A 13995-nucleotide genomic window follows, 5' to 3' on the forward strand; every position below is an offset into this window, starting at 1 on the left:
ATCTTGTCTCCACCAAGCCTTCTTTCCTCATCTGCAGGGCTGGAAGGCTAATGCTTGTCTCCTGCAGTTGTCTAGATGGTTAAATAAAATCACATATGTACCATTGGCTGCCACTCTGCCGGATGCTTGGCACACAATTAGGAGCTTCCTATCCCAGGCACCGCCCCTTCCTGTTCATACTGTGCAGGGCTTGCCACATTCATCTTCCTATAGCAGATCTCCAACATGTCACATATCTGCTCACAAGCCCTCAATGGCTCCCCGTTACTGACTGAATAATGCTCATCTTCTCTAAATTGGCAGCCAGAGCCCTGTCTGTTGGGGCCCAGCCCACCTGCCAGGTGTGATGTCTTCCGTTTTCCCCTCCTGCACCTACACTCCCTCATGCGGATCATGCTGCCCTGTCCCAGGCCACCCGCCTAACACTGGTGCAAGGCTGAGTTCTCTGCTTGGTCAGCCAGGGCAAGCCATCCACTCTTGATTTCTCATGGGATTTTATCTCTCTTATAAAACTGCCAAGCATTATAATTACTTATGGGCATGTCTTTTTTTTTCCTTGTCAGCTTGTGAGCTTCCTGGGGGCAGGATTTGCTTGAGTCATAAGTATATCCTATACAGCACCTAACATGCACTATTGAATGAATGAATGAATGAATGAATGAAGAAGTGAATGAATGAATGCTGTGCTCCTCTCCTAACTGGATTTCCCCTCCACAAAATATGCTAGTATGGCCCTCACCATACTAGCCTCCTGCTACCATTGATGCTAATCATGAGTGTGGCTCAGTTGGGTGGAGTATCATCAAAACAAAACAAAAAGAACAACAAAAAATGCTAGTATATAAATACTTCTAAAACCTTTGGTCAACCCATGAGCATTTTTGTTTTATGAATAGTCATTTTGATGCTTATTGGAGGACATGTGAAAAAGTGGGAAATCAGGGGTATGAATTGAAAAGGAAATCAGCAAAAAGAAGAGTTGAGGTTTTTCCCTGAAGCCTTAGGAAAGATGAGTGTGGAAGACAATTAAAACTGCAGTTCTGCAACTTCTTCAGGAGGGAAGGGATTGGAAGTCATGGGGATCTACAGCCTGAGTTGTGGAAGCACAGTGGACTATTATCCCCTGGACAAGGAAGAGGGCTTCAGAAAGACCCAAAGTGTTTCATCCAAGTCCCTGGAGGGGACTAGGACACCGGCAGGATCACATACGTGATTTTATTTAACCATCTAGACAACTGTAGGAGACAAGCATTAGCCTTCCAGCCCTGCAAAGCCAACAGCTCTGAGTCCTAAAGTCCACCAGGAGTGAGACCCATAATTCCAGAAAAGCAAGTTCCTGCGGATCTCTGAAACTTTGGAGGGTAAACTTGTAATGAACAAGATGCAATAAATAGAAATGAAGAGCCATTATTGCTCATTCAACATGCACAACATGGTAGTCCTACCGTCTGTGGTGTACTGTCCGCCTTTTATTTTAGTGAACGTGGTATGACTCGGAAGGACTTTGCTAGTGTTCTGATTGTCAAGTCTTCTATCATGGGGTAGGCAGGACCTGAGGTGGAGAAGGATGCTCTGCCCTTGAGCAGAGCCTGGTGACCATTCTTGCCCAATGCAGTTACTCTTTGTTGAGAATAATGAGAATTCACAATAAAGAAATATATGAAATGCAGATGAAGCTAGAAAAATTTCAAGCTAGAGATTCATTTTTAATGGAAATTACCAGTAATGCCTCACCTTATAATGCATAATAATGTCCCTTAGCTAGGATCCTTGGTATATTTGGCAAATATGTATTTAAGGAATTTCTCAAGTAATGACTTTTTGCCTCAGATGATGAAGGCACCTGCCACGCCTTGCTCTTTCGCCTAGTGGGTCTTTTACATATGAAGACATGTGAGGGTGTTTTCAGTGGGTGAGTGTGGTCGCTGGTGCAGAGCAAAGTACCCAGATCGTGAATCTGTGAGGACTTGTGTTCACATCACAGTTCCTCCTCCCGCGATGACCAAAGCAAATGACTTAAAACCTTTGAGCCTCCCCTCACCCTTCTTCGAGTGGGATAGATTTGTTTTTAATTCATTTCACAAGCTGTTATCATGTACAGCTATCTCCTTTGGCACTGGAGATCAGAGATAAGTCAAATTCAATGTCATAAAATTCTAGGGGCAGAAAGGACTTCACAGGCCACCTGGTTCAAAAATTTCCTCTTTCAGATGAGGAAACCTAGGCTCAAAGAGCAGAACCAATTTGCTAGAGGTTGCAATGCAAAAAGCAAGAGGGCCAGAACCAGAACTCTTCTGTGTAAGGAACTCTGCCCAGGGGACTCCCATCACTCCCGCATGGAGTACCACAGGGATGTTCAGCCCATTTTATTGGGCAGGGAAAGAAGGCTCCAAGAAATTCAGTGAACCAATGCCAGGACTGTTGCAGGGGCCAGAGCATCAGCCTTAAGCTCTATCCCCTCACCTTTGTCCCAACACTCATCACATCACAGTCAGTTCCTTGCAAAACACTGTTTCTATTCTGCTCCAAGCCCTAGCTGGGCACCTGGGTTGTAACTTGCAGTTCATGCCTTGAGAGGTTTGGGCAGTTCAAGAAATCACCTGTGAACAGTAGCCATCAGACAGCACCCTCACTCCCACCTTGAGGGAGACTCACCAGAGCCTCCCAGGGAGGCTGAAGAGAGGAAGTCTGTGTGGAGTCCTCAGGGAATTGGGACCCCATTTCTCTGGGTGGCTGGGGGACCAGGAACAAGCCCAGCTCCCCATGCTGTGTGTTTGTAGTGGCTGCTGGGGAAAGATCTGTGAGGAAGGTCAGGGGCATCTTGCCACCCCACTCAGTTGGGCCTGTGTTCTCTGCTTCAACAGAAAGGATCGAGCCTCATCCTTCAGGATCCGATGGCCCACGGACACTGCTGACTCTTCAGGACATGCGGACATGGAGCCAGGTCAGCCCCCTTGTCCGCTCTGATTTTCTGTGTCATTAGCTTCAAACCTGTGGTCTTGATGAGAAAGTCCCTCTTGGAATGTGAAATCGTGATTGCTTTTTGGGTGAAGGCTTTTGCCACTAAGTAGCATAGGAAGTGGAGGCGGTCCGGCCAGAGTGGAGGTGGCCTCCTTGTGGAGCAGAAAGCAGTAGGCGGACTCGTGGGTGCTGGAACCCAACCAGAAGCCAGCAACCAGCATGATCGGAGGACAGAGCAGGCAAGGGCCTGGCATCCAGCTGGAATGAGATGGGGGAGCTGGCAGCCAGGAGGCAGCTGGCAAGCTCAGGACCACATAGGCAGTGGTGGCGATCAGTTATTCTGGGGTCCAGAGGTCGATGGTTGCATTCCAAGCTGGAGTGGAGTGAGAGGCAGAGTTGAAAAGGGCGGGGGCAGGGGAGGTGTGTGCTGTGCGTGGAGGAGGAGGGGGGAAGCTGAGGAGAGGCTGCCTGGAGGACAGGTGGCCTGGGGGCCAGGTCCAGCGGCCAGAGAAGCTCCCTGGAGGCCTTTCTTTATATTGCCACGCAGAAGAGCGATGGCAGAAACAGTAGGAAGCACCTGGTTGAGTGGGAAAGTGGAAGGATGTTTCAAGCTTGAGAAGGAACATGGCACAGAGAAAGGCAGGATCATAACTAGAGGCTGGGCCCTGGGGAGAAGGCTGAGGAAGCAAAGGATTCAGGGCCCAGGGAGTAAGCTCTTTATTGAAAACCTACTGGGAGCCCAGCCCTTTTTCTTCTCCTCCAAGCCATCTGCAAGGGAGATGTGTGAGTCTTGCTAGGCCCGGTTATGCTGCAGTAATAAATTCACTCCAGAATCTCAGCGGCTTAACACAGCAAAGGTTTCTTTCTTTCTGGTGCTGCACCTAACTGAGGTGGGTGGAGGGCTCTGCTCTACCTCGCGCCTTGGGAGCAGGCTGACAAAGGCTAGGCCATCTTGTAGGTGTAAAAACTCGAATGTGAGGCCACCTTGGACCCTGCAGCAGGGACAAGACAGCTAGAAGGCTGCACTGGCTCTTAAATGCTTCAGTCCCGAAGGGACGCACAGCCCATGGGCCGGAACTAGCCTCATGCCCTAATTTTTTAGGGCTCTGGGAAATGTGGGGAAGACATGGCTATTTGGTGAACAGTACCTGCCTTCACCACAGTGGGTATAATTTCCATTTTTCAGGTAAGGAAACTGAGGCTTAGAGAAAGGAACCATCTTATCTGAGGTCTCCCAGCTAAAAAAACACTGGAGTCTAGACATTACATAACTGACTCAATCATTTATTTAGCTTATTCAGCAAAAACATATTGAATAAAAATGACAGGCCCAACACTGTGATAGGCTCTGGGGATATAACAGGGAACAAATCTGAAGGTAGCCCTGGCCCATGTGGATCAGTTGGTTGGGTGTAGTCCTGTGCACCAGGTTTTCGGTTTAATTCCTGGTCAGGGTTCATGGCAGATTGTGGGCTCGATCTCCAGGTTGGGGCATACAGGAGGCAGCTAATCGATGTGTCCCTCTTAGATCAATGTTTTCTCTTCTATCCCCCTCCCTTCCTCTCTCTCTAAAAATCAATAAAAATATTAGGGAAAACAAAACAAAACAAAAGTAGCCTCTGTTCTCAGCCCAAGGAATGTGTAACTACAGACTGGGATGTTTGCTTGGCAGTAGAGACATATGGTTCTCTGAAGAGATCTATTAAGATTTTTAGCCTGGTCAGCGTGGCTCAGTGTTTGAGCATCAGCCTAAGAATCAGGAAGTCATGGTTCAATTCCTGGTCAGGGCACCTGCTGGAGTTGTGGGCTTGATCCCCAGTGAGGGGTGTAAAAGAGGCAGTCTATCAATGATTCTCTCATCATCGATGTTTCTCTCTCTCTCTCTCCCTTTGTCTTCCTCTCTGAAATATTTTAAAAAATTATTTTAAAAAAAAGATTTTTAACTTTTCCTATAGAGAGACAGGTAAAATGGACTCCCATGTATTGAAGCACTGTGCCAAGTACTTGATTTATTTATAACTTTCACAAGCCCTTGAGGCAGTTCTTATAATTCCATTTTTCAGATAAGCAAGCCAAGGTTCACTCATAGAGGGAAGATAACGGGGCTGAAGGAGACTCTTCAACCTCATCCATGCTCACTTGTGATGTCGAGAAAGTTAAAATAAAAAACTTGAATTTCGCCCTACTCCCCCTCACCCCCGCCCTCCCATCTAACCCTAAGAAACATGGTCTCCTCTTTCTGCTCTGAATCACCCTTCTCAGGGTGATTCAGACCTTCTCCCTCTGGTCCTGCAAGTGTCACAACATGTGAACATATCATGTACTGACAGTGGAGGCCTCTTGGAGCCCAGACACAGTGTCCCTCATTCCCATGTTGGTGCCGCCCATATAGCTGAGCCCTTGTTGAACTCAAAGAGGGAGGGAGGACATTGCAGAAATACAGGGAGTGGTGTCTGACTCTGACAGGACGGGTTTGAATCTGAGCCTTGGCAAAGGTGGATTCTTCTATGTAGAATGTGGTTCATTTTCTCTCCAGCACCCCCATCCCTCCCCTCGCACTCTGTGCTGTATTTACACTGACCCCATCACTTCTCTCCCCTCCTCAGCACATGTGACCACATCCCCTGTCCTCACTCTGGTCCAAGCACCTTCTCAGACCTGGATTATCACAGTGGCATCTGCATGGGGCTTTGCTGCCACAATTCCCTCCCGGGGTCTGACATTGATGTACCTGTTAAAACACTGGTCACATCAGACCACCCCTCTGCTCCAAACTCTCCTGTGGCTCCAAGGCTCACACAGAGGAAAAGCCAGAGGCCTCACAGTGACCCAACAGGGACATTGGCCTCTTTGCTCTTCCTTGAACTGTGAAGTCCCGCCTCAGGGCATAAGGCATAGAAGCCTTGTTTCCAGTCTCAGGGAAGCTCTTCAGGCAGCAGGAACAGCAGCAACCAGACCTCCAAGTCTCCATCCAGGTGAGCAGAGCAACCCTGGGCTGCAAGGGCTGGTCAGTGACCAGGAGTGTGTTCTTCTCAGGGAGCCGCCGGAGGCCAGAGATGTGAGCCAGGTGGATGCAGTGGAGCGGAGCACAGGCAGCGCCCTAACCACCCTGCACCAGGAGCAGTCTCCCAGCCCATCCCCTTCTCTGCCCTCTTCCACTTGACCCTTTCTACATCCCATTCATCTCCGCCTGAGGCATTATATATGACACTGCAAGTTTGGTTGCCTGTTGTTTGTCTTCTCCCACTGGAACCTGAGCGCCACCAGGGCAGGGACATACTTTGTGTTGTTCCCTGCAGTGTTCTTATGCCTGGAACACTGTCTGCGCACTGTGGGCACTCAATAACTATGCACCGAGTGAATGAACGCATGAACCAATCATGGCGCATCAGATTCCTTGCTGTTACTCGCTTACACTATCTTGTTCCTACCATCCTGCCTTTACACCCGCTGTTCCCTCTTCCTGAATGTCCCCACAGACTTTCTCTGTGCACGAACTCAACACCCTCATTCTTTCTCACTCACTCCACCTGCCCGGGGGGGAGAAGTCCCTGGAGCACATGGCACAGGCATTACCTGTCCATCCCTGTGGGGCTAAGGGTTCAAGGGCAAGCACAGATCCTCATTGCTGAACCCAGTGTCTGCTGCCCAGCTGGGGTCCAGCTGTGGTGTGCTGGCCTGAGCCTCATGGACCAGAGTGCCATCTGGAACTGCAGCCCAGGGGCCCCAAATCTGCTGTCCCCCTCACCCCAAGTCAGGAAGCAGGAGTCCTTGTTGCCAAGTCAGGCTCCTCCTGCTTCCTCAGAGATCAGGAAGACGAGGCAAATGGGACACTAATGAAATTCAGAGAGAAAACTAAATTGGGAGGTGTTGCAAACACCATGGAGGAGGGAGATGCAATGTGAAAGGCTCTCTCCAGAGTGGGCAGGGGAGTGGGAGAGCACAGAGAGAGCTGAAAGTGGTGTCCCCCCACCTCCTCTGACACCCGCACGTGGGGTGGCCTGTGGGATCATTGTAGGGACTTCACTTTAAATCAGGGACCTTTTCGTCAACTGACTCATCCATTCATTGATGCCCTCCCACCACCTTTCCAAAACAGATTTGAGTGGGTTAACAATTATAAATTGATTAAATAGCTAACACCAAGACTATTTAATGCACAATTAAGGTAGAAAGTAAGGGAAAGAAAAGGGAGGGGGAGAAGAAAAAAGATTATTGGAGCCACCCAGCAGCAGGGTTCTTGAGAAGCAGCTCGGGGCTCCTGTGACAAACAGATGTGGCTGTGCCTGTTTAAGATCATCAGGAAAGGAAAAGCTGTGGTCACAGGGTAGCAGTGATGACCAGTGTTTCAGAGAACTTTCAAATCCGTTGTCCATTCCTTCAGTTATAGGCATTGACCGTGTGCTGTGGGCTAGAGGTCTCCCCACCCCACGGGGTATTTTCTTCTATCTCATTGAGTGATCATAGCGCCCTGCAAGGTGGTCTTTTAAGGCTCTTTTTAGAGACCAGTGACTGAGGCTCAGAGACACTGAGCCATTTCCTCAGCACATGGTGCTGGGGCAGCTGGATATGCACCTGCAAAAGCATGAAGTTGGACCCCTTCCTCAAACTATATACAAAAATGACCTCAACATGGATCATCGGCCTAAATTTAAGAGCTAAAACTCTAAACCTTTAGAGGAAAACATGGGCCTAAATGTAATGATCTCAGATTAAGCAATGGTTTGACACCTGCAAAAGCAGGGGAGGATAAAACTCATAAATTCGACATCCTCAACATTTTAAAACTTTGTGCTTCAGCCCTGGCTGGTGTGTGTGACTCAGCAGTTAGAGTGTGTATTGGAGGGTTTAATTCCAAGTCAAGGGCACGTACCTGGGCTGCAGGTTCAGTCCCTACCCCAGTCAGGGCTCATGCAGGAGGCAACCATTAGATGTCTCTCTCTCTCTCTCTCTGCTCCCCTTTTCCTCCTCCCTTCCACTTTCTATAAATGGAAAAGATATCCTCACTCCTCAGGTGAGGATTGAAATAATAATAATAATGGTTTGTGCTTCAAAGAACATCATAAAGAAAGTGGGAAACAACCATGGAATGGGAGAAAATATTTGAAATCAGAGATCTGACATGGGGTTTGTATCCAAAATACATAAAAAACTCTTACAACTCCTCAATAAAAGGACACAGAGCCTAATTGAAAGATGGGCAAAGAGTTTGAATAGACATTTCTCCAAAGAAAGTACACACGTGGTCAAAAAGCACATAAAAAGATACCCAACAGTTTTAACCATCAGGGAAATGCAAATCCGAGACCTTGAGACATTTGTTTGGGCCCCGCCTCTCTGACACCAAAGCTTCCAGACCACAGGCCTCCCTGGGCCTGGGGAAGAGGTCCCAAGGAAGTGAGAGTAGGGCCTGGACCCTTCAGGGGTTTCCACAAGAAAGAGGAGAAGAGGGAGGGACAGGGAATGGTGGGCAGGAGAGGAAGGTCAAGCCAGGGACAGACTTTCCATGGGTCTTCTGCCAGCAAGGGGCAGAAATTGCCATCTGAGAAGGGTTAGGTTCACACTTAGCCCTCTTCTGCCCAATTCGCAGTTTTTCCTAACACAGTGGTTCTAACTCTGGTTGCAGAGCCCTGTTTGACTCTTCAAAATTATTGAAGACCCTAAAGCATTTTTATTTATGTGAATTATACATCACATTTTGTTATACTGGTAATTAGCCCTGAAAAAAAGCTAAAATTATTATTGATAGCTTATAAAAACAAACAACAATAAGCCCTTACATATCCATACATAATACTTTTTTTTTTAGTCCTCACCCAGAGATATTTTTTCCCATTGATTTTTAGAGAAAGTGGAAGGAGAGGGAAAGACAGAGAGAAACATTGATGTGAGAGAAACACATCAATTGGCTGCCTCCTGCATGAGCCCTGACCAGGCTTCAGTCCCAAGGAGGAGCCTGCAACCAAGGTAAATACCCTTGACCAAAATTGAACCTGGGACCCTTTGGTCCACAGGGTGACACTCTATCCACTGAGCAAAACCGGCTAGGGCCATAATACATTTTTATAAAAAGGAACTTTTCCAAAACAAACAGAAATGGAGGGGTTGACACTGTTTCCCATTTTGGCAAATCTCTTCAATATGTGGCTTAATAGAAGCTATATCTGCATCTGCCTTCAATCTGGAAGCCTGCACTGTGTACCCGTAAGAGAATGAGGATGAAAAGAGTAGAAAGTGGCATAGCATGAATATAAACAGTGTTGACCTCACAGGTGCTCTACAAGGATCCCTGGGAGCAGTGATCCCAGAGCACACTTTGAAAACTGTGGGTGCAGGAGGTGAGATCCTTGCTACAGAGTGCAGCAGGGTGTGGGGAGACGGCATGGTGTTCTAGAAGAGAGAGAGGGCAGCAAGGACATTGCAGTGGGGAGGGGATGGACTTCTCCCAGAATGAAGCCTGGCTGCCCGGAGATGTTGCACACAGCATTCTCTTGGCCCAGACTGCTTTCTGCCATCTTGGTCTACTACTCAAAATCCTCTTCACACTTTAAGGTTTATTGAGGTGCAACTACCTCTGGAAAGCCTTTCTTACCATCCTTAACACCCCCAAGGCTGAGTGAAGCCTGAGATTGAGGCTACTGGTGAGAGGCTCGGGATTCCAGACCAAGGAGATGAGATGTTCTGTTATTCTTCTTTAAGAATTGAGAAGAAATATATTGAAGGCTTTTACACAAGCACTTCCTTGATGCTATACAAATTTGGATGTACAGAGGACTGTGTCAACAACATGCAGTTAAAGTTATCCGCTGCTGCTCTGGCTGGTTTGGCTCAGTGGATAGAGCATCAGCCTGTGAACTGAAGGGTCACCGGTTCGATTTCGGTCAAGGGCATGTGCCCTGGGTTGCAGGTTTGATCCCCAGTAGGGGGCATGCAAGAGACAGCTGATCAATAATTCTCTCTTATCCTTGATGTTCCTAGTTCTCTATCCCTCTCCCTCTCTGAAATCAATAAAATGCTAGTAAGTGTCAGAGCTGGTTCAAGATCAAGCCATTCTGTTTCTAAAGCCCATGATGCCTTTTCTCATGACTCCGCATGAGCTCAGCACCATTTGTTTGACGTAGAGTGTTTAAGGCTACACACTCTTTTTAAAATGTGTTTCTATCATATCTTTCCAAATACCCTTTTAGCTCTTGGAAACTTGAACAGGGACATCAATTGTGCTTGTTTGTTCTCCCTTCTGGAGTCTCCCATGGCAGCATCTGCACGTAGAGGACAGCCAACAAGCTCCACTTTTGTGTTGCCTGCTTTTCATCGAAGACATGGCCAAGACATTCACACCGAGTTACTGATAACTAGACTTATTGTTGACTTGGAGGTTATTGAGTGTGTGGGCCTTGGCATGACTGTCCATCCTTATTGGTGATGGGAACCTGGGAGGACAAAGGGCCTGGGATAGATCTATTGCTTTTCTCTGGGTCAGGTCAGAGAAATCATCTTAAATGGGACACCCTCATTCTTATATAAATACTAGAGGCCCAATGCATAAAATTCGTGCAAGGAGCTTGGCCCTTGCCACCATGGTGACCGGGAGCCTCTGCCACCTCTGCTGCCTCTGCCTTGGCCCCCATCACCACAGCTTTGATCTGGAAGGACATCAAGAAGGATGGCTGGTCTAATTAGCATATTAAGCTCTTATTATTATAGACTGAGTAATGCACACAAGGCTTATGCAGCCAAGACTGTATTGTCATGTCTGGTGCCAATCATGTCAGTTAAGCAAAAGATACATGATCATTTATTGAACTAGCACTATGGGTTCATATCTAAGATATGTATCTTGCGTGCTTTATCCATATTTGAAAGCCTGTATATTTTTGACTCAACGAGATAGGAACATACCCATTTTCCAGTGATCAAGTAGACATGGGTCTGCTCAGGGACATGCATGCCCTGGTAGATGATGGAGCTGAGGTGTAGAGCCAGTTCTGCTTGCAAACATGATGCTATGCTTCACTAAGAGAGAACATGCTGAGTGCGTTCCCAGGGGGGCACCATGCTCTGACTAAGCAGGTGCAGAGACCTGGCAGTGCTTTTGTGGCCAGACATTCTTGGCTGGTTTCAGGCTCTCTTCCTCCCAGACCATTTGTCCATCCTCCAAGTTTCCTTTTCCCTCCCTGGGTTTGCACCTTCAGGCTTCAGTCAGAGCACCTGGAATGCCCACCACCCTACCAGGACACTGTCATCTTTCAGAATCTGCTTAAGCAGTGTTCATGGGCTCAGTGAACACATGCATGGTCTTAGGGAGGAAGAGGAAAGAGCAAGTGACCCAAGATGAAGCCCCAAAGTGTCAAAGGTTAAGCTTGGTGCCCATCCCCAGGGTCTGCATGGTTGGCAATGGTAGAATGACACGGCCACGGCTGTGGAAGTCACTTCCCTTCTGACCCTAATTTACCTGCCCCCACCCTCAGGATGATGCTGCAATGCAGTCCTGGGTGCACAACATAATTGCAGAGCCATTTACAAGCCGAATGTCTAGTTAATTTCCAGATGGGAGAGTCAGTGTCATCACCCGTCTTAGAGTCAATGACCAAATCCTCACCATGGTAGGGCTTGATTCCTGTCACTAATTGCATCTTCAGCTGCACATCTCAGTGGCTGGTTTTGCCAAAGCAGTCAAGGTCCTGGCCTGAAGGTCCTTTTCTGAGACTGTGGACTGTTATCCCTGTGTTGCCTTGACTTACCTGCTATGAAAGGGATACATTTAGATATCTTCCACCCCCCACCGCTTTTGTGAAAGCTTCCTTTGTGGAGAAAAACAACAAAAAACAGTGAGTCAACATCCATAAGCACAGAACCCTGTGACTCTTTGGATTCTAACCGTGTGGAAAAGCCGAGTGTGCAGAAAACACTCCGCGGGTAAGGACAGACATTTGTTGAGTATCTATTATATGTCAGCCATTGTGCTAGGCATTTCACAGTCCATTGAACCCTCACAACCACCAGTGAGGTAAGTATTGTTATTTCTGATTCACAGATGGGCCATAGAGCCTCAGAGAGGGTCAATGACTTGAAGTCACACAGCCGGGAAGTAGGGAGACCTGGAACGGAATCAAGGTCATTTGCTACAACATGCAACTTCTCCCCACTGTGTTGAAAATAATAGCAGGAACAACAGCAGCAAGAGCTCCCATTTACGGTGTGCTTACTACATGCCTGACTTGTATTCGCTCATTTAATCTCGACAACAAAACAATGCTGGTAGGTGCTATTATCCCCATTTTGCACATGAGGAAACCAAGGCTCAGAGAAGTGCTCTCAGAATGAAAAGTTTTCCAAACATGGGTGTTCAGAAAGTAAGCCCCGGAAATCAGTCACTGTGTGCTATTCTTCCTTTAAAAAAGAAAAGAATATTTGTATTGATTTCAGAGAGAAAGGGAGAGAGAGATAGAAACCTCAATGATGATAGAGAATCATTGATTGGCTGCCTCCTGCACGCCCCCTACTGGGGATCGAGCCTGCAACTCAGGTATGTGCCCTTGACCAGAATCAAACCTGGGACACTTCAGTCCACAGACCGACACTCTATCCACTGAGCCAAACCACCTAGGACCACTGTGTGCTATTCTGGCATAAAGAGCTCTTGTCTAAAATAAGCACAGGCCTTGATCATAGGAGATACTTCACAGTAGTTAATTTCATGGCATTCTTGCCACCCTGCTGGAATGGGTAGTCTGTTATTAACAGACTGTGCTAGCCATTGAGCAGCCCTTGCCATGCAGGCTCCTGAGGTCAGCATATCCTGGAGCAGGAATCCCAGATGTTAGGAGACAAGCGAGTTCGAGGACACATGGTGCAGTGGAACAGAGCAAGCTCGGGAATCAGACCAATGGAGTCCAAGCCTCGCTGACCAGCTCTGGACTCTGGGCAAGTTGGCGCATCTCTCTGTGCTTCAGTTTCCCAATATATAGGGTGTCCCAAAATTCACGCAAGAAGTAATTTTGATATAAAACACAGGTTTATAATTTAAAATTGTAAAGTTTTTATTGATTCATAAAGTATACAGTATAGGGTTATGTATGGAATAGCACATAGGGTAAATGGCCTCCACAGCTTTGCTGGCACATACACAAAGCCATGGTCTTCATTGGTCTTCATTGTCCCTGCTCCTGGGCTGGCTAATCAGGGCGATATGCAAATTAACTGCCAGCCAAGATGGAGATAACCGCCAACAAAGATGGCGGCTAATTTGCATACATAGGCACAGTGTTGGGAGGCAAATGGGGAAGAATGGAAGAAGTTGCCTGCTGCTGATGGTGATTGGAAACCCAGGCGGCAGGCAAGATCCAGCGAGGCCCCCCAGGCATGATCGGAGAACCGGGGGGTTTGCCCCGCCCCCCAGGCGAGATCAAAACCAAGGAGCTTTGCCCAGCTCCCCAGGTGTGATGTGAGAAGGGGGGCCTTTTGCCGCCCCCTCCCCCCCAGCTGTGATCGGAGAAGCTAGGGGCTTTGCCCGGTCCTCCAAGCATGATCGGAGAAGCGGGGCCTTTCCCGGCCTTCAAGCTGTGATCAAAGAGGCGGAGCCTTTGCCCAGCCCCACAGGCATGATTGAGAAGCGGGGGGCTTTGCTCAGCCCCCCAGGCATGATCAGAGAAGCGGGGGGGCTTTACCCGGTCCCCCAGGTGGGATTGGAGAAGTGGGGGCCTTTGCCCAACCCCTGAGGCGTGATCGGAAACCGGGGAGCTTTGTCCAGCTCCCCAGGTGTGATGTGAGAAGCAGGGGCCTTTGCCCAGCCCCCCAGGTATGATCGGAGAAGCAGGGGGCTTTGCCCGGCCTCCCAGCCGGGATTGGAGAAGCGTGGGGCTTTGCCCAGGCCCCCAGGCATAATCAGAGAAGTGGGGGCCTTTGCCCCATCCTCAGGCATGATAGGGAAACGGGGAGCTTTGCCCGGCTCCCAGGTGTGATGTGAGAAGTAGGGCCCTTTGCCCGGCCCCCAGGCATGATCAGGGAAGGGGGGGGGGGCTTTGCCCCGCCCCC

At 48.4% G+C, this 13995-nt stretch overlaps 1 protein-coding gene across 6 annotated transcripts in view; it reads left to right on the forward strand.

The window, feature by feature from the left end:
* Positions 1 to 2864: 2864 nt before the first annotated feature.
* The window catches only part of TENM4 (teneurin transmembrane protein 4), a 498342-nt gene continuing 487211 nt past the window's right edge, over positions 2865 to 13995 (forward strand). For all 6 annotated transcript variants that reach the window (XM_006759877.2, XM_015561430.1, XM_015561431.1 and 3 more), the window contains exon 1: positions 2865 to 2944. The gene's annotated coding sequence lies outside the window, so the exon portion shown is untranslated. The remainder of the gene's footprint in view (positions 2945 to 13995) is intronic.

Source organism: Myotis davidii, unplaced genomic scaffold (assembly GCF_000327345.1).
Source record: "Myotis davidii unplaced genomic scaffold, ASM32734v1 scaffold916, whole genome shotgun sequence".
Taxonomy (NCBI): Eukaryota; Metazoa; Chordata; class Mammalia; order Chiroptera; family Vespertilionidae; genus Myotis; species Myotis davidii.